This window comes from Somniosus microcephalus, chromosome 15 (genome assembly GCF_052327205.1).
Source record: "Somniosus microcephalus isolate GS21.2 chromosome 15, FLI_Smic_1.0, whole genome shotgun sequence".
Lineage (NCBI taxonomy): Eukaryota > Metazoa > Chordata > Chondrichthyes > Squaliformes > Somniosidae > Somniosus > Somniosus microcephalus.
Window position 1 is genome coordinate 116,891,259 of NC_141001.1, and position 19,070 is coordinate 116,910,328.

Genomic DNA, 19,070 nt, shown 5'->3' on the forward strand with positions numbered 1-19,070 from the left:
GTCAGAAAGCTAGGCTTTGAGAAATCTTTTGAAGGTGCTGTGAAAGGAAGCAAGCTGGAGGAGTTTAGGGAATCAGAATAGATTAGCACTCCATTGGAAATTTAAAAAGAAAGGCCTTTCAACACTTGGAAGTTGCGCACTGGGAACTATTTCAAAAGAGAAATTTTGAGAACTGATGACAGGACATAAGGGGCCACATTTTCTGGCCAATGACAATGAATGGGGGAGCGCTTTTTGTCCATATTTTCTTTCTGTAAACTCCTTGCCTGTTTAATGCCATGGACTGGCTAACCACTCAGGACAAAGTTGGAGTTAACCTTTCTGTTGGGGTGTTGCATTTATAAGTTCAAATTGAGGGCACCCTTTCTACCTGTTTCAGCTAAAATTCTCAGGTGGGTGTATAAAATCCCACAACACTATTTCAAAGAAGAGTAGGGGAGTTATCCTGGGTGTCCTGGCCAATATTTATCCCTCAATCAACATCACTAAAACTGATTATCTGGTCAGTATCTAATTGCTATTTGTGGGAGCTTGCTGTGCGCAAGCTGGCTGCCGCATTTCCCACATTACGACAGTGACTACACTTCAAAAAGTACTTAATTGGCTGTAAAGCGCTTTGGGACATCGTGAACACAGAAACATAGAAGATAGGAGCAGGAGTAGGCCATTCGGCCCCTCGAGCCTGCTCCGCCATTCAATGCGATCATGGCTGATCATCCAAACTCAGTACCCGGTCCCTGCTTTCTCCCCATATCCCTTGATCCCTTTAGCCTTAAGAAATATATCTAACTCCTTCTTGAATATATTTAATGAATTGGCCTCAACTGCCTTCTGCGGCAGAGAATTCCACAGCTTCACCACTCTCTGGGTGAAGAAATTCCTCCTCATCTCAGTCCTAAATGGCTTACCCCTTATCCTTAGACTGTGACCCTTGGTTCTGGACTCCCCGACCATCGGGAACACCCTTCCTGCATCTAGTCTGTCTAGTCCTGTTAGAATTTTATAAGTTTCAATGGGATCCCCTCTCATTCTTCTAAACTCTAGCGAATATAAGCCCAATCGACCCAATCTCTCCTCATACGTCATTCCTGCCAGCCCAGGTATCAGTCTGGTGAATCTTCGCTGCACTCCCTCCATGGCAAGAACATCCTTCCTCAGATAAGGTGACCAAAACTGCACACCATACTGAAGTCGTGAAAGGTGCTATATCAATGCGAGGTCTTTCTTTCTACAGACAATTTTACCAGGATGTTGCCAGGACTGGGGAATTTTAGCGATGAGGAAAGATTGGATCGGCTGGGGTTGTTTTCTTTGGAACAGAGGAGGCTGAGGGGAAATTTAATTGAGGTGTATAAAATTATGAGGGGCCCAGATAGAGTGGACAGGAAGGACCTATTTCCCTTAGCAGAGAGGTCAATAACCAGGGGGCGCAGATTTAAAGTAATTGGTAGAAGGATTAGAGGTGGAGTTGAGGAGAACTTTTTTCACCCAGAGGGTGGTGGGGGTCTGGAACTCACTGCCTGAAAGGGTGGTAGAGGCAGAAACCCTCATCACATTTAAAAAGTACTTGGATATGCACTTGAAGTGCCGTAACCTGCAGGGCTACGGACCAAGAGCTGGATTGTGGGATTAAGCTGGATAGCTCTTTGTCGGCCGGCACAGACACGATGGGCCGAATGGTCCTCTTCTGTGCCGTGAATTGATATTCTATTCTATATATGATATTAGTGTGAGCTGGCTTGAGTTGTGTAGGGACTTTTATTGTGTTCGGCTTCATTCAAGGCTTTTAATATAACTCATTGACAACTAGGAATGGAAAATATGTATGATTTAAAAAAACGATTTGCAACTAAGTTAACCTGTACTTACCATAAACTCTGGTGCATAAGCCATCCCTTTGCAGGGCTTCTGTACATCTGAGAGCGCTACCTTATCTCCAGCACACACAATCCTCTCCACCTCTCTACCTCTCTTTCCTCCTTTAAGTCGCTCCTTAAAACCTACCTCTATGACCAAGCTTTTGGTCACCTGTCCTAATATCTTCTTATGTGGCTCGGTGTCAAATTTTGTCTGATAATCACCCCTGTGAAGCGCCTTGGGATGTTTTACTACCATAAATAAAGGCGCTATATAAATACAAGTTGTTGTTGTACCGGCCAATTGGCATAAAATTTACAAGTCTGACTTTCTCACCAGTACAACCAATACACCAAAGCTTACGGTAATTAACACCATATCATGAACCTTTGAGATAGTCTTTGGGAAGCTGAAGAAGGTGTTCTGAAGTATTTAAAGCAAAATAAAAGCAACCCTGGATAAAATTAACCAAAGTGTTGACAGGAGGGTTTCTGGTTTGCAACCGAGGTACGTAGAAATTGCTAGACAAAAAAGATCAAGGTCCATCTCATTCGCCTTCTACCATCCTGGTAGTTACAATCAGTCTCTAGCAATTAGATAGATTCCTGGGATGAGAGAGTTGTCCTATGAGGAGAGATTGAGTAGATTGGGTCTATACTCTCTGGAGGTTTAGAAGAATGAGAGGTGATCTCATTGAAACATAAAAGATTCTGAGGGGTAGATGCTGAGGGGCTGTTTTCCCTGGCTGGTGAGTCTAGAACTAGGGGCCATAGTCTCAAGATAAGGGGTTAAGACTGAGATGAGGAGGAATTTCTTCACTCAGAGGGTTGTAAATCTTTGGAATTTTCTGCCCCAGAGGGCTGTGGAGGCTCAGTCATTGAATATATTCAAGGCGGAGATGGATAGATTTTTGGACTCCAGAGGAATCAAGGGATATGGCAATCGGGCGGGAAAGTGAAGTTGAGGTCGAAGATCAGCCGTGATCTTATTGAATGGCGGAGCAGGCTCGAGGGGCCGTATGGCCGACTCCTGCTCCTATTTCTTATGTTCTTATGGCCTAGAAATTCAGTGGGCTGCGCCACCAGTTAGCGCCCAAAGAGGGCACTCAGTGGCTTTAGCGCCACTGGCCACACCTCCCGTGATATTTAGCGGGGCGCTAATGGCGGCATTAGCCTGTAGCGCTGCGCCGCCACCGATGACGTCATCGGCGTGCGCAGCGCCCCGCTCCCGCCCCGATCACCATATTTGGTCGCGCCCGCCTCTTTAACGCCGGTCGCAAATCGAAACCGGTTCACAGGGCCTACCTGTGGCGGTAGTGGCGCAAGTTAAGGTGGAGGTGTGGGGCGGCCGCCTGCCAGCACCTCCGTCCCCGGCCTCCTAAACCACCCCCCCCCCGTGGCATTGCCGGCTGTTTCCCGAGAGCCCGGCACTTCTCCTTGGTGCCGGGCTCATTTGCCGGCACTCGCGAGCGGGGATCGCGCTGTTGCAGGCACCTCCCCCTTAACAGTGGGAGGAAGGCCTGCAGTACCGCAGCATGCCGTGCCGCAGCGTGTGGCGCTGTGGCCCTTAGCGCGCCGATATTCAGGGTGAGCGCCCCAAGCGGGGCGCGGGGAGCCTCGAGTAGCGGCCCGCTTCCGTTTGGGGCGCAGAAACTGAATATCGGGATGGCGCAAGTGGCTCCGCTCGCAGCGGTAATTCCGGCGCCCAGGCGAGCTTGGCGCCCCAAACGGCGCCCAACTGAATTTCTAGGCCATTGTCTATAACAGACCCAGACATGAGGCGAGGGAAACCCCCCAGTGGTGGAGAGCTTTGTCAAACCATAGGTCCAAAGTCACCTGTTCCCTCCCACTCCCCAAGTGGCAATGTGCCGAATTGCACATAAATCCTTGCATGCACAGATGTGCAGCCTGATGGTGCAGTGACACTGCGCTAGCCCTTTGCTGTGCCAACAAGCCGTGCCATGGAGTGGCGTGGCACCTTTTGTTTCTGCACACTGTGGAGTCCCGAGCCTGGCTGAGTCAGAGCCCAGTGACCCAGGTTGTTGGCGTGTGTGTGAGCAAGCTGCACCGGGGGTGGGGGGAAAAGCCAGGGCTGCCCTCATGCTCCTCGCAGGATTCAGGCACAGGCGGAGGGCAGTGTAAAAGTAATGAGGCCAGCTAACTGACGTAGAATGGAAAGGAAGGAAGGGGCGAGACACCAGAAGAACATCAAAGGAGTGAAAGATCCAAAGAAAAATTGAAAAGGTTTCAAATGTTATTTATTTTCTTGGTGAGTTTTCTGAAGTGCAAATTTACACGATGAATTATGCAAGAAGCTTGCAACGGGTTTGCATGGCGAAAGTGAAAAGGAAAGAAAGACGTACAATTAAAACCATGATCATTCTGTGGGAGTTTCTGAGTAGAAATTGATCCATACAGACCAGGCAGGCGTAGAGTTAGCTGATCTTAACAACACCAACCATTGACCAGAAACTTAACTGGACCAGCCACATAACTACTGTGGCAACAAGAGCAGGTCAGAGGCTGGGTATTCTGCAGTGAGTGTCTCACCTCCTGACTCCCCAAAGCCTTTCCACCATCTACAAGGCACAAGTCAGGAGTGTGATGGAATACTCTCCACTTGCCTGGATGAATGCAGCTCCAACAACACTCAAGAAGCTCGACACCATCCAGGACAAAGCAGCCCACTTGATTAGCACTCCATCTACCACCTTAAACATTCACTCCTTCCACCACTGGCGCACCGTGGCTGCAGAGTGTACCATCTACAAGATGCACTGCAGCAACTTGCCAAGGCTTCTTCGGCAGCACCTCCCAAACCCGCGACCTCTTCCACCTAGAAGGACAAGGGCAGCAGGCGCCTGGGAACACCACCACCTCCAAGTTCCCCTCCAAGCCACACACCATCCTGACTTAGAAGTATATCGGCCGATCCTTCATTGTTGCTGGGTCAAAATCCTGGAACTCCCTCCCTAACAGCACTGTGGGAGCACCTTCACCACACGGACTGCAGCGGTTCAAGAAGGCGGCTCACCACCACCTTCTCAAGGGCAATTAGGGATGGGCAATAAATGCTGGCCTTGCCAGCGACACCCACATCCTATAAATGAATTTTTAAAAAAACCTTGCATTTATATAACGCCTTTAACATAGCGAAACATCCTAAGGTGCTTGAAAGGAACATAACAGTCTCAGAATAAGGAGTCGGTCATTTAGGACCGAGATGAGGAGAAATTTCTTCACTCCGAGGGTTGTGAATCTTTGGAATTCTCTGCCCCAGAGGGCTGTGGATGCTCAGTCATTGAGTATATTCAAGACAGAGATTTTTGGATACTAAGGGAATCAAGGGATATTGGGATAGGGTGGGAAGGTGGAGTCGAGGTCGAAGATCAGCCATGATGTTTTGAATGGTGGAGCAGGCTCGAATGGCCGACTCCTGCTCCTAGTTCTTATGTTCTTATGTAATCAGACAAAGCTTGAGACTGAGACAAAGAAGGAGACATTAGGAAATTTGACCAAAAGCTTGTTCAAAGTGGTAGATCTTAATGAAGGTCTTCACGGAGGAGGTAGAGGCGGAGAGTAGGAATTCTATAGCAGGGACAGGGTACTGAATTTGGATGATCAGCCATGATCTCATTAAATGGCGGAACAGGCTTGAGGGGCCGAATGGCCTACTCCTGCTCCTATCTTCTATGTTTCTATGAATGATTTAGGGAAGGATTTACAGAGCTTGGGGCTTAGGTGGCTGAAGGCACGGCCACCAATGGTGGGGTGATGGGACTCGACAGCTTTCTGAACTTTTCCATATATGGTGACTGACTACGATGTTGTTCTGTTGCTATACACTAATAAACAGTGACAGCCTCCAAAAGCCAGGGGCGTCATTGTCAACGTTTGCAGGGGGTCCCTGACACATGACAATTTGTAAACCACTGATGTAGTAAACCCGCCCCCAACTGCAAAGTGAGCTTATATGAACATTGAGTGAGAGCTCGATCAGGCTCAGCTCTGATGCCCTTCATGGTAGAATCATCTTCTAAGCACCCATGGAGAAGAAAGGCCTCTTAGGTAAGTGCTAGAGTAAAGTACTATCTGTCAGCTGTGGCTCAGTTGGCAGCACTCTCTCGCCTCGGAGTCAGAAGATTGTGGGTTCAAATCCCACTCCAGAGACTTGAGCACAAAACCTAGGCTGGCACTCCCAGTGCAGTGCTGTTTGGGTGCTGCGTCTCACTTCGGATGAGACATTAAACCGAGGCCCCGTCTGCTCTCTCAGGGGGACGTTAAAGATCCTGTGGCTACTATTTCGAAGAAGAGCAGGGGCGTTCTCCTCATTGTCCTGGGTAATATTTATCCCTCAACCAACATCACAACAACAGATTATCTGGTCAGATAGCAAAATACGGCAGATGCTGGAAATCCAAAATAACAACAGAAAATGCTGGAAAAACTCAGCAGGTCAGGCAACATCCGTGGAGAGAAATTTTGAGAAAGGGTTTCGACCCGAAACGTCAACTCAAATTTCTCTCCATAGATTATCTGGTCATTATCACATTGCTGTTTGTGGGAGCTTGCTGTGCGCAAATTGGCCGCCGCGTCTCCGACATTACAACAGTGACTACACTTCAAAAAGTATTTCATTGTCTGTAAAGCGCTTTGGGACGTCCTGAGGTGGTGAAAGTCTTTCTTTAGAGGGCTGATACAAGGGCAGAAATGCACATTGAGGCACAGTCAGCACAGCCCGTTCAACAACAACGTGTATTTATATAGCGCCTTTAACGTAGTAAAACGTCCCAAGGCGCTGCACAGGAGTGTTATAAGACAAAAAAAATTGACACCGATCCACATAAGGATAAATTAGGGCAGGTGACCAAAAGCTTGGTCAAAGAGGTAGGTTTTAAGGCGCGTCTTAAAGGAGGAGAGAGACAGTGGCTGTGTTTTGGCTTTCTGGCTTGTATTTCATAAATTCTTGATGACAGTGCTCCTTTGACAATATCGTGGGCTGATCTCAGGTCAGAGAACTGAACCTGTGCAATAATGAAACAAGTTAATCAAAAAATCAATTCAGATCAAATGTAGCCCCTTGTAAATCCATCTAAGAGTTTAGGGCAGGAAATTCTCCTTTTGCCTTTTAGTTTGATGCGTTTGTATATCCAGGTTTGGTGGGTAATATGTTGATGGTTGATGGTGCGATGGAAAGTTATATTTTTTTAAAATCCCTGTACTTGGCATCCGGTGCTCCTTCTGACCGATCCAATGTCTGGCAAGCGGGTCACAGGACCTCTCGTTCTATGACCCGTGTCCTAACTCACACCAATTCCCATTCAACTGTCACCCCTGTCGTCGTTGACCTACATTGGCTCCCGGTCGCGATTTAAAAATTCTCATCCTTGTTTTCAAATCCCTCCACGGCCTCGCCCCCTCCCTATCTCTGTAATCTCCTCCAGCTCCACAACCCTCCGAGATCTCTGCGCTCCTCCAATTCTGGCATCTTGCGCATCCCTGATTTTCACCGCTCCACCGTTGCCTTCAGCTGCCTGGCCCCTGAGCTCTGGAATTCCCTCCCTAAACCTCTCCACCTCTCCCCCTCTCTTTCCTCCTTTAAGACGCTCCTTAAAACCTACCTCTTTGACCGAGCTTTTGGTCATCTATCTATCCTAATAACTCCTTATGTGGCTTGGTGTCAAATTTTGTTTGAGAACGCTCCTATGAAGCGCTTTGGGGCGTTTTATTATGTCAAAGGTGCTATTTAAATTCAAGATGTTGTTTTCCTGCCTCACCCCTTACATCACACTGACAAAACTACCTTTACCCAGTCACAGAAGTGCAATCGTACACTCCCTTTCCAGTTGGTCCCCTCCAGTTACTTACTTTTTTTAGAAAGCCGCGATTAAAATCATTGGCAGAGGGGAGCAGTTTTTTTTCCATGAACCCATCGCCTTGGGAAGTGGATTAAGATTTCCCAGGCTGATAACATAATGCGCTTCATGCCCAATTCAGAGACAGAGAGGGGACCTTGATCCTACTCTGACAGGACAGAATTCCAGCACAATGGGCCTGTCAATCCATTGCGTCTAGATATTGATATTCCTTCTATCAGGCACACTGTGGCTTCGCTCTAATGTTTCCGACGTAAAATTAAACATTGGATGTGCAGCAACAACCCTTCATTCCTATCTGCACACTCGGGATTCATTTGCACTGCAGTACAACATTTAAGGAAAAGAAAGAAAGAAAGACTTGCATTTCTATAGCGCCTTTCACCACCTCAGGACGTCGCAAAGCGCTTTACAGCCAATGAAGTAATTTTGAAGTGTAGTCACTGTTGTAATGTAGGAAATGCAGCAGCCAATTTGCGCACAGCAAGCTCCCACATTTAAGCTGAGTTTTTGCTGAAAATATGCAATATATTTTCCAAGCATATAAATAAGAGATGCCGAGAACATAAGATCTTTAAAAAAAATAATTTTCAACCAAATATATGCAAAAAATAAATAATATTTACAACTGGAGCAAGTCGAGATGATATAATTTCTGTCTGTCAGATATGGTCGTACCCTGGGGGAACCTAGGAAATAACTTAAGAAAGGAAGAAAGACTCCCATTTCTATCACACCTTTAGGACGTCCCAAATGACTTCACAACTAATTAAGTATTTTTGAATTGTAGACACTGTTGTAATGTAGGAAGCATGGCAGCCAATTTGTGCACAGCAAGCTCCCACAAACAGCAATGTGCTAATGACCAGATCATCTGTTTTAGTGATGTGGATTAAGGGATCAATATTGGCCCAGGACACCAGGGAGAACTCCCCTGCTCTGCTTCCAAATAGTGCCATGGGATCTATTCACAACCACCTGAGAGAACAGATGCAAACCCATTTTAACATCTCATCTGAAAGACGGCATCTCCGACAGTGCGGCACTCCCTCAGCACTGCACTGGACTGTCAGCCTAGACTTTTGTGCTCAAGTCTCTGGAGTGGGACTTGAACCCACAACCTTCTGACTCAAAGGCAAGAGAGTGCTGCCCACTGAGCCATGACTAACAGCCGAAATAATCATATAAAGGCCAATCTAATATATCTTTGGCTTCTCCTAGGAAAGAATTGTAGTCACGTATGAAGGGCAGCTGACATACGTCCTTGCAGTCTGGCTGCAACTGTGCTGGGCCCAGAATGAGTTATGAAGACTACCTTGTGTAGATTTCCAAATGGAACTAAAGTGATGATTCTTTGATCCAACACTCAGCCATGATTTTCCTTCTACCTATATCATATATTCAACATTTAAAGTGTGCGCACCTTCCTGTTAACCTTTTTGATTATAAGCTCCATGTTTATACTGGAAGCTGGCTATGAAAACTTGTCACATTGCAATTACACCTTCTGGCCAGTGGTGGCACTGCAGCACCGTCACAACAGGGAGGTTACAATTACAATTTGCCAACTCTGTGTCGGTAATTTCTATTATTAATATGGATGTAGAAATTTATAATGAAAACACCAAGATAAGGACAAAATGTGTGACTTTAAAATAGGGACTAAATGACAGCTGCACATTGTGGTTCAATTATCCACCTGCATCGAATCCTGTTTCACTCGAAGACACTTCATCTTGACACTCCTGTGTGCAATCCTATGGCTGTGTGGGGTGCATACTTCCTCTCCGTAAACTTTACTTCCTACTTCACGATTTCTGGTCGCTCTCTCCCATTGTGAGTTGCTTTGTCAACATTTCCTATTCAATTTTGTCACAGTGTAGTGGCAGCCTCTGGCCACTGGGTGGCTCTGCAGAGCAAGTTTCTGAAGCCTCTCTCCCAAACCCGTCGCCATTGTCTATTAAAAGAAACACCTTATATTTATTGGCTGACTGAGAGTCATGTGATGGGCAATTGGCTCATTGTTACCAATGGATGGAACATTATGGGCTGTGCGCCTGCGATTTTTGGAAATGCACTCTGTGAGCACCACCCCCCACTGGGAGCGTGGGCCCTGGAAATTGGCCCTAAATTCCGTAGGTGTCTCACTGTGCTTGGTATGGGTGTGGATGCTCGGATTTCGAAAGCTTGAATCGCCCGAACTATGGCGTAAGTAAAGGTCAGAGATCATGGGCGATGTGTGCAAGGCGGGTTAGAAAATGGATACGCTTAACGGACCGGATCAGCCCTCCCCTTCTCTCCAATCCTGTCAGGGAACTGCGCCTATCTTGACCACGTATCCACTGGTCCAGGCAGCAGGCAGATTGAATAAGCATTATAAGCTCACTCAAGCCTTTCTAGATGCTGAGAGGAGAAAGGCGCCTGGAACATGTTTGGGGGCATTGCTGTCATCGTGCCGCCATAAATGCACAGAATGGACCACAAAAATTGTGACCCAGAAATTCGGGTCGGAGGCTTCCCGCGGGTGCAAGCCTCCGACCTGCACTTACCTAGCGTGCGTGCTGTGGGCCCGCGTGGGATTCCGATCCTGGGCCTGCTCCAGCTGCCGGCGCGCAGTGCTTGCGTATCCCAGGGGCGCAGTTAGTTCGAAGTATCCACTGGGATCACGTGGGCCATGGAGAGCCAATCGGAGCAGGGAATCTGTATTCAGAGATTTGACAGGAAGACCTGTCAAATCTATGAATACAATTCAGCCCCAAAACATAACTAAAACTTCAAATACATTTTTTTTTTAAATCACATTTTTAAAATAACTATAAATTACATGAAATAACTATTTTAAACAATAATTTAAATTTTTGAAAAAATTAATTACAGTTTCTAACGGGGTTAAAAATAAACTTACCTTTCTTTAAAGTATTTAAAAATAATAAACCTGTGGAAAAAATGTTTTAATTTTACTTAATTCACCATTTACCTTGTTAAAAGCAGGCCTTGCGACTGCTTTTTAAAAGCGTAGCTCCTGGAGACTTACCCTCCCGGAGAAACCTGCAAAAAAAATCGGAAGTTCCAGGCGCACGCGCTGCCTCTCCAGCGCACACGTTCGACCTGTGAACCCCTTCCTTTAAGGGAACGGAAGTTCCGGTTTCCCGCGCATGCGCAGCGCATGCACGAAACCAGCACTTTCGTTGGGCCTACGCATGAGTACACAGCGCGTACTCGCCCGTGGGGACCCGAATTTCTGGCCCATTATAAATTCCCACTGCCTGTTTTCTCAGAGCAATGACCCCCCCCCCCAACCCCTCCCCATCCTGATCGGGACACAGTTCAAGCATTTAAAAATAATTTAGTATCAGCAGTATTCGGATTGAAATACGGATCGTGCTTATGACGAGGAGTGAACAGCAGCCATGTGTTACCCAAACATGTGAGGGAGAGAGGGATTGATTGGTATTGCGATGGGAGAGCCTGCCACTCTTCAGGCTCCACCAACAAGTCACAGCTGAAGAGCGCTAAAAATAGGGCACCAAAAAGAGAGAGAGAGAGCAAGAGAGGGAGAGAAACCCACGATTTCCTGCTGATCCCGAGATAACCTGGAGGAGCCGTTGAGATAATGAGGAGAGCAGCTGCCAAATGAAGAGAAACTTCCAAAGACAATAATTAACCTTTTGTGACCTCAGTGATGCAACTTAGACAACTTCCCCGCAGGGGAGTGTAGCTGAGCAGGTGGTGTGAAAAGGACAGGCCTGGTAAATAGCTGGAATGCAAATATATCTTGTCCTTGATGGATTATGATTCCTGAAAGGCGTTTTGCTTTCCTGCTGTTACTTTGCAAGTGTTCTTTCTCTTCAGCCGCCTAGGACCCAAGCTCTGAAATTCCCTCCCTAAACCCCTCCGCCACTCCATTTCCCTCTCCTCTAGATCCCTTCTTCTCAATGCACCGCTCAGAACATAAGAAAGAGGAGCAGGAGTAGGACATTCGGCCCCTTCGAGCCTTCAATAAGATCATGACTGATCTCTTGGACCAAGCTTTTGGTCTCCCCTCCTGATGTCTCCTTCTTTGGCTCAGCGTCCATTCTGTTCGGATTACGCCTCTGTGACGTGCCTTGGGATTTTTTGCGGGGGGGAATGTAAAAGGCACTCCTGCTGAGGACATTTATCAGAATGATGCCAGGGAGGAGGGACTTCAGTTAATGTGGAGAGACTGGAGAAGCTGGGATTGTTCTCCTTAGAGCAGCAAAGGTTAAGAGGAGATTAAATAGAAGTGTTCAAAATTATGAGGGGTTTTGATAGAGAGAAACTGTTTCCAGTGGCAGGAGGGTCGGTAACCAGAGGACACAGATTGAAGATAATTGGCAAAAGAACCAGAGGGGAGATGAGATGAGGAGAATTGTTTTTACACAGCGAGTTGTTGTGATCTGGAATGTGCGGCCTGAAAGGGCGGTGGAAGCAGATTCAATAATAACTTTCAAAAGGGGAATTGGATAAATACTTGAAGGGGAAACATTTGCAGGGCTGTGGGGAAAGAGCAGGGGGGAGTGGGACTAATTGGAGAGCTCTACCAGAGAGCCGGCACAGGCACGATGGGCCGAATGGACTCCTTCTGTGCTGTGAGACTCTGTGATAAATACAAGTTGTTGTTGAGTCCAGATCTTTTGACTCAGAGGTGGGAATGTAACTGAGCGAAGCGCACAGTAACGCTGGTCTGAATACCTAGAGAGTGGAGTGCATCTGCAGCACGATGCGCCTTCATTAGCTTCCCACTAATTACAATGAATAAAAATCACAGCCTACGAGGTTTGTGCATTTTATATTTAGATCAGATAAGATTGCAGTTGTAAAATTAATTCTCTGTTGAGTGGGAGCATCTGTCAGTCAAAATGTGATTGTGTAATAATTTAGAATCATATTATTGATATTAAAATGGAAGCAATTAAATATGTTGTTTACTGAGCAAAATATATTGATGGTCCTTTTATATTATGCATAATGGGCCATATAATTGAATAAATAAACCCACCCTATTTTGGTTGTTTGCAATTATGGTGCACTGAACAAATTAACAACAGGGATCAGCTCCAATCTAGTTCCTGTTGCTAAGTGGCTTTTGCTGTATTATTAATCTCAGCAATACTTGCTGTGAATGAGCAACTTGCAATGAGGATTAGTGTCATTGTAAAAGGAAAGACAGACTCGCTTTTCTACAGCATCTTTCACGACCTCAGGATGTCCCAAAGCACTTTACAGCCAATGAAGTACTTTGGAATTGTGGTCACCGCTGTAAAGTAGGAAACGCAGCAGCTAATATGCACCCAGCAAGCTTCCCACAATCGGAAATGAGCTAATGACCATCTGTGACTAGTGGGGTACCGCAGGGATCGGTGCTAGGACCCCAGCTATGCACAATATATATAAATGATCTAGACGAGGGAACTAGATGTAATATCTCCAAGTTTGCAGATGACACAAAGCTGGGTGGGCGTATGTGCTGTGAGGAGGATGCTGAGAAACTCCAGTATGATTTGGACAGGTTGGGTGATTGGGGAGATGCATGGCAGATGCAGTATAATGTGGATAAATGCAAGGTTATCCACTTTGGTGGCAAAAACAGGAAGGCAGATTATTATCTGACTGGCAATAGATTGGGAGAAGGGGAAGTGCAACGAGACCTGGGTGTCCTTGTGCACCAGTCGCTGAAGGTAAGCATGCAGGTGCAGCAGGCGGTTAAGAAGGCAAATGGTATGTTGGCCTTCGTAGCGAGAGGGTTCGAGTACAGGAGCAAGGATGTCTTGCTGCAGTTGTACAGGGCCTTGGTGAGACCACACCTTGAGTATTGTGTGCAGTTTTGATCGCCTTATCTGAGGAAGGGTGTTCTTGCCATGGAGGGAGTGCAGCGAAGATTCACCAGACTGATACCTGGGATGGCAGGAATGACATATGAGGAGAGATTGGGTCGATTGGGCTTATACTCGCTGGAGTTTAGAAGAATGAGAGGGGATCTCATTGAAACTTATAAAATTCTAACAGGACTAGACAGACTAGATGCAGGAAGGATGTTCCCGATGGCCGGGGAGTCCAGAACCAGGGGTCACAGTCTAAGGATAAGGGGTAAGCCATTTAGGACAGAGATGAGGAGGAATTTCTTCACCCAGTGAGTGGTGAACCTGTGGATTTCTCTACCACAGAAGGCAGTGGAGGCCAATTCATTAAATATATTCAAGAAGGAGTTAGATATATTTCTTAAGGCTAAAGGGATCAAGGGATATGGGGAGAAAGCAGGGACCGGGTACTGAATTTGGATGATCAGCCATGATCTCATTGAATGGCGGAGCAGGCTCGAGGGGCCGAATGGCCTACTCCTGCTCCTATCTTCTATGTTTCTATGTGTCAACCGTGGCTCAGTGGGTAGCTTGTCTCTGAGTCAGAAGGCTGTGGGTTCAAGGCCTGCTCCATGAGACTTGAACACAAAAATCCAGGCTGACACTACAGTCTAGTACTGAGGGAGTCCTGCACTGTCGGAGGTGCCATCTTTTGGATGAGACGTGAAACCGAGGCCCCGTCTGCTCTCTCGGATCCCATGGCACTATTTCAAAGAAAAACAGTTATCCCCAGTGTCCTGGGACCAATAGTTATCCCTAAATCAACATCACTGAAACAGATTATCTGGTCATTTATCACGTTGCTGTTTGTGGGAGGTTGCTGTGCGCAAATTGGCTGCCACGTTTCCTACATTACAACAGAGACTACACTTCAAAAAGTACTTCATTGGCTGTAAAGTGCTTTCGGACACCCTAAGACATGCAAGGTGCTGTATAAATGCAAGTCTTTTTTTTTGTTTTCAGTGTTGCTTGATTGATATAAATATTGGCCAGGACACCGGGGAGAGCTCTTTGAATTGTGCCATGTGATCTTTTACACCCACCTGAGAGGGCAGACGGGGCCTCAGTTTAATGTCTCACCCGAAAGGCAGCACCTCCGACAGTGCGGTGCTCCCTCAGCACTGCACTGGGATTGTCAGCCTGGAATTTGTGCTCAAGTCTCTGGAGTGGGACTATGAACCCACAACCTCCTGACTCAGAGGCGAGAGTGCCATTCACTGAGCCAAGACATGACATTCCATGCATGAAAATTTACCACAGTGTCTCCACTGGGTTCTTACCCAACATTGACAAAGGGCAGGATTGTCATTGGGCCGTGGAGGCGGGATTGGAGGCGTGTGGGGGGGTTAAAATCTCGAAATCGGGGGGCATGAACCCATCCCGCCCCCAACCCGCCTCCATGCCAGTTTCAAAGGAGGCGGGTACCCGACCTGCGCTGGGACCCGCCTCCCCGAGGCGGGAAGGGGATTACTGCCAATTAACTGCCTGTTAACAGGTAGTTAACAGACGGTTTTTAGCCTAATCCCTATTTTTATCCCTGAAGTGCGGGATTCCCGACGGCTCCAAACCACGCCAAGTTAGCGAGGCGAGCCGTCGGGCTGAAGGGCTTGGAGGGTTTGAGATGTCAGTGTTCAGGTGAGTGATGGGTGCATGAGTGCAGAGGTAAGTGTGTTTGGTGTGTTTAAAGTGTTTAAAGAAGTTTTACTTCCCTTTACAGCCTTCCTTCCTTCAGGTCTCGGGAGTCCCTCATCTCACCGGCACAGAAAGCAGAATGGCCGCGAGCTGTCAAAATCTGCAGCATTCAGCTTTCTGTTCCGGAGAGATCTCTAAATCATCCTGAGAGGAAGGAATTAAACTGGAGTACAGATTGTCAGTGTTTGACAGCTTCAAAGAGCTATCAAACGCTGATCTTTCATCTGTCAAAAGCTTCTGACAGATGAAATGTCGATCTGTGACATCACCTGTAACCAGGTGTCCCTTAATTGGCCTGCTGAGCCTGCTGGGCGGGCTCAACAAGGTCAATCAAGTGAAAATCGCGTGGGTTGGCCACAACTCGATGGAGGCGGGACTACAACCCCGAAAGTTGTAGTCCCGCCTCCTACACGCCTCCATTGATAAAATCCAGCCCAGAGTGCGTCACAGCCAGTGGATTTGTTTCTTTTGTGAAGTGTAGTCCCTGCTGTTATGTCGGCAGAGGAGGCAGCTGCAAACAGTGAATGAGATAAACGACCAGTCAATCTGCTTGGGTCACGTTCGTTGAGGGAGAACAGTTGGCCACAACACCGGGGAGAAACTCCCCATCTCTTTTTTCTGTACCCCCCTGCTGTTTTTTTTGTACCCCCCTTGTAGTGTATGTACCCGTCTACCTTTAAGAGAACTATTGTATGTAACCGTCCACCTTTAAGAGAACTACTTTAGGTGTTGCACTACTTTGTTGGCTTCTGTATACTGTAATACCGACGGTGACCACACCGGTATATAAGTGCTGTGTCAGGAAGTATTGAGCAGATTCGCCCTGACCTTCGAATAGTAAAGTCCTGTTTTAAGTTACTCTTGGAGTCTGTGTAGTAATTAACTAAACAACCCACAGACTTTACAGTGGCGACGAGTCCGATCGTACCCTGCGGCAACAATAATTCCGAAGCAGTTAACGAGCGTCGAGAAGAGGCAACCGCCCTCGTCATTCTGCTGGGAGAAAACTCGAGTCTGCAGAGCTGGAAAGGAGGAAGAATTCAGAGACAAAGAATTCAATCAGCAACAGGGACTGACTGTCCCTTCTGCCACGGTGAGGAGTGAGCCGATCAGCACGAGAAGCAAGGCGGCCACGGTGACTGTGAGTAAGGGAAAAGTAAAAAGAATAACCGGAGGATAAGGGCGGTGCACTCGACCACGGTCGAGGGGGAAAGGAGCCGGACAGAAGTCGGGCCCAGAGGCGCTGAGACTGGGGCAGCGTGGAGCAAGGAAGCCGCGGTACAGACAGGCTGGGGACGCAACGGCGTCGTGAGACAGCTAGACCGCGACCGGCGAAAAAGGCCGGGCAGCGACCGAAGCCACGAAGCGCTGCGACCGGGAGCGTAGGCGCGGGAAGATATAAAAAACTCAGCCGCAGCCGGGGAGGGAAGCACCGGACTGCGAGAGGGCTGGGAGGCGCGATTGGGAGCCGAGCGAGCGGGAGAGGCAGAGCCGACCAAGGGAGACTGAGCGAGAGCCAGTCCAGCGGCTGAAACTATTCGCCGTCAACGGGGTGTACCCAGCGCCGGTAGAGCCGAGCGAGCGGGAGAGAGACAGAGCCCGAGCAAGGGGAACGGAGCGAGACCCAGCCCAGCGGCTGAAACTGTTCGCCGTCAACGGGATGTACCCAGCGCCGGTTGCCCTGCCGAGAAAAGGGAAAGCACTGAAGCCGACGCGCAGGCTGTGAACCTGAAAGCCAGCGGCCGTCGCCCGTGGGGAAAGTGTACCCCTCCCGCCAGGGGAAGAAACGCGGGAAGCCGCCATTAGGCGGAGAAGAAGACAGAAGCGGGGAACCGCCATTGAAGTGGGCGGGGAGAGAAGATAAGCGCGGGAAACCGCCATTTTCGCGGGAACCGCCATCTTGGAATAAAAAAAAAAAAAATTTAAAGAAATAATTCGTGGTGTTATCAGGAAGAGAGGAAGATGCCTAAGCGGGGTAACATCAACAATTTTAATTCCGAGGTAGAAGACTGGGCCACATATGTGGAACGCATTGAGATCTATGGTGAGGCCAATAAAATAGAAGAAGATGACAAAGCTATAACCTTGTTAAACTCGATGGGCGCGAAGACATACGAGCTCTTGAAGCATCTACTAGCACCAGCTAAACCGGCGGATCAGACTTTCGATGAGATTGTGACTGTTCTGAAGGATCACTTGAACCCCACACCGTTGATGTTAGTGGAACGATTCAAATTCTATGCGAGAACGCAAAGGAAAGACGAAAGCAACGCAGAATACTTGGTCGAACTGCGTAGACTAGCGAAACACTGCCAGTTTGGAGGGAATCTGACAGAGGCGTTGCGAGACAAATTCGTGTGCGGAATGTCGAAGGAAGAAACACAAAAACGACTGCTCGAAGAGAACGATCTTACACTTGAGAAGGCTGTCCTTATTGCTGCATCGAACGAAGCCGCAGCGAAAGGAACGGCGGAAATGCAGCTAAAGGCAGCGGCACTCAGGGTGCAGCAAATTACTTTGGGTACAACAAAATGCTATCGTTGTGGGAAGACAACACACGACCAGAACCAATGCTGGTTTAAAAACCAGGAATGTAGGAAATGTGACAAGCTCGGTCACATAGCTAAGGTATGCCGGTCAGGGAAGAAGACCAACAATAATGAGTCACCACAAAAGAGGTACAGGAAGGTACATGAGGTGACTAGGAAGAGTCCGGAAGAACAGAATTTGGACTCACACTCCAACTGCAAGGAACTGGATAGTCTGAGAATTCACAATGTGAGTAATGAAGCTGACCGACAAGCTATCTGGATCACACTACAGATTGCAAAAGTCCAAGTGAAAATGGAAGTGGGCACCGGATCGGCGTTGACGGTCATGAATAAGCATGATTATAAAAAGTTATTCAAGCATATTCCCCTACGGGATACGGAACTAGTATTGAAGACATACACGGGGCACAAAGTATACCCCATCGGAAAGATAGAAGTCAAGGTGAGATACAAGGACAAAGAGCACCAAAGGATGGACCTGTATGTGTTGCCTGAGGGAGGTCCACCACTTCTGGGACGGGAGTGGATCAGGAAAATAAAGATAGACTGGCATTCACTAAACACCATGACGGTAGATTCCGGAAAGGAAGATGTCAAACCTTAACGGTTGTCCAGAATATTAGACGAAGCTAAAGAGGTATTCCATCAAGGACTGGGAACACTGCGAGGAATTAAAGCAAAGGTTAAGATTGCAGAACATGCAAGCCCAAAATTTTTCAAAGCCAGATCGGTACCTTACGCGATACGACCTGCTGTGGAGGCAGAACTGGAAGAACTTGAACGATCAGGGGTACTGTCAAAAGTGGACTGGAGTGAGTGGGCCACGCCCATTGTTCCCGTCATGAAGTCTTCACCAAGTAACAAGCCAGGGGGGCCGGGGAAGGTCCGCATCTGCGGAGACTTCAAGATCACAGTGAATCCGGTGCTTCACACGGTACAATACCCGCTTCCGCGGATTGAAGATATCTTTGCTTCGTTGGCTGGAGGGAAACACTTCACCAAGATAGACCTGGCACAGACATACTTACAAATGGAAGTCGAGGAAGAGTCGCGTCAGTACCTCACCATCAACACACACAGAGGCTTGTATCATTATAATAGACTGGTTTTTGGGGTAGCTTCGGCTCCAGCAATTTGGCAGAGGGCCATGGAGCAGGTATTACAAGGAACTCCAAGCACGCAGTGTTACTTAGACGATATCCTGATTACGGGAGA

The 19,070-nt window shown here is 47.7% G+C and overlaps 1 protein-coding gene across 1 annotated transcript in view; it reads left to right on the forward strand.

Annotated features, from left to right (window-relative positions):
• Positions 1-19,070, forward strand: part of LOC147107169 (spondin-1-like) — a 567,692-nt gene that overhangs the window by 298,181 nt on the left and 250,441 nt on the right. The gene's annotated exons all lie outside the window — the stretch shown is intronic.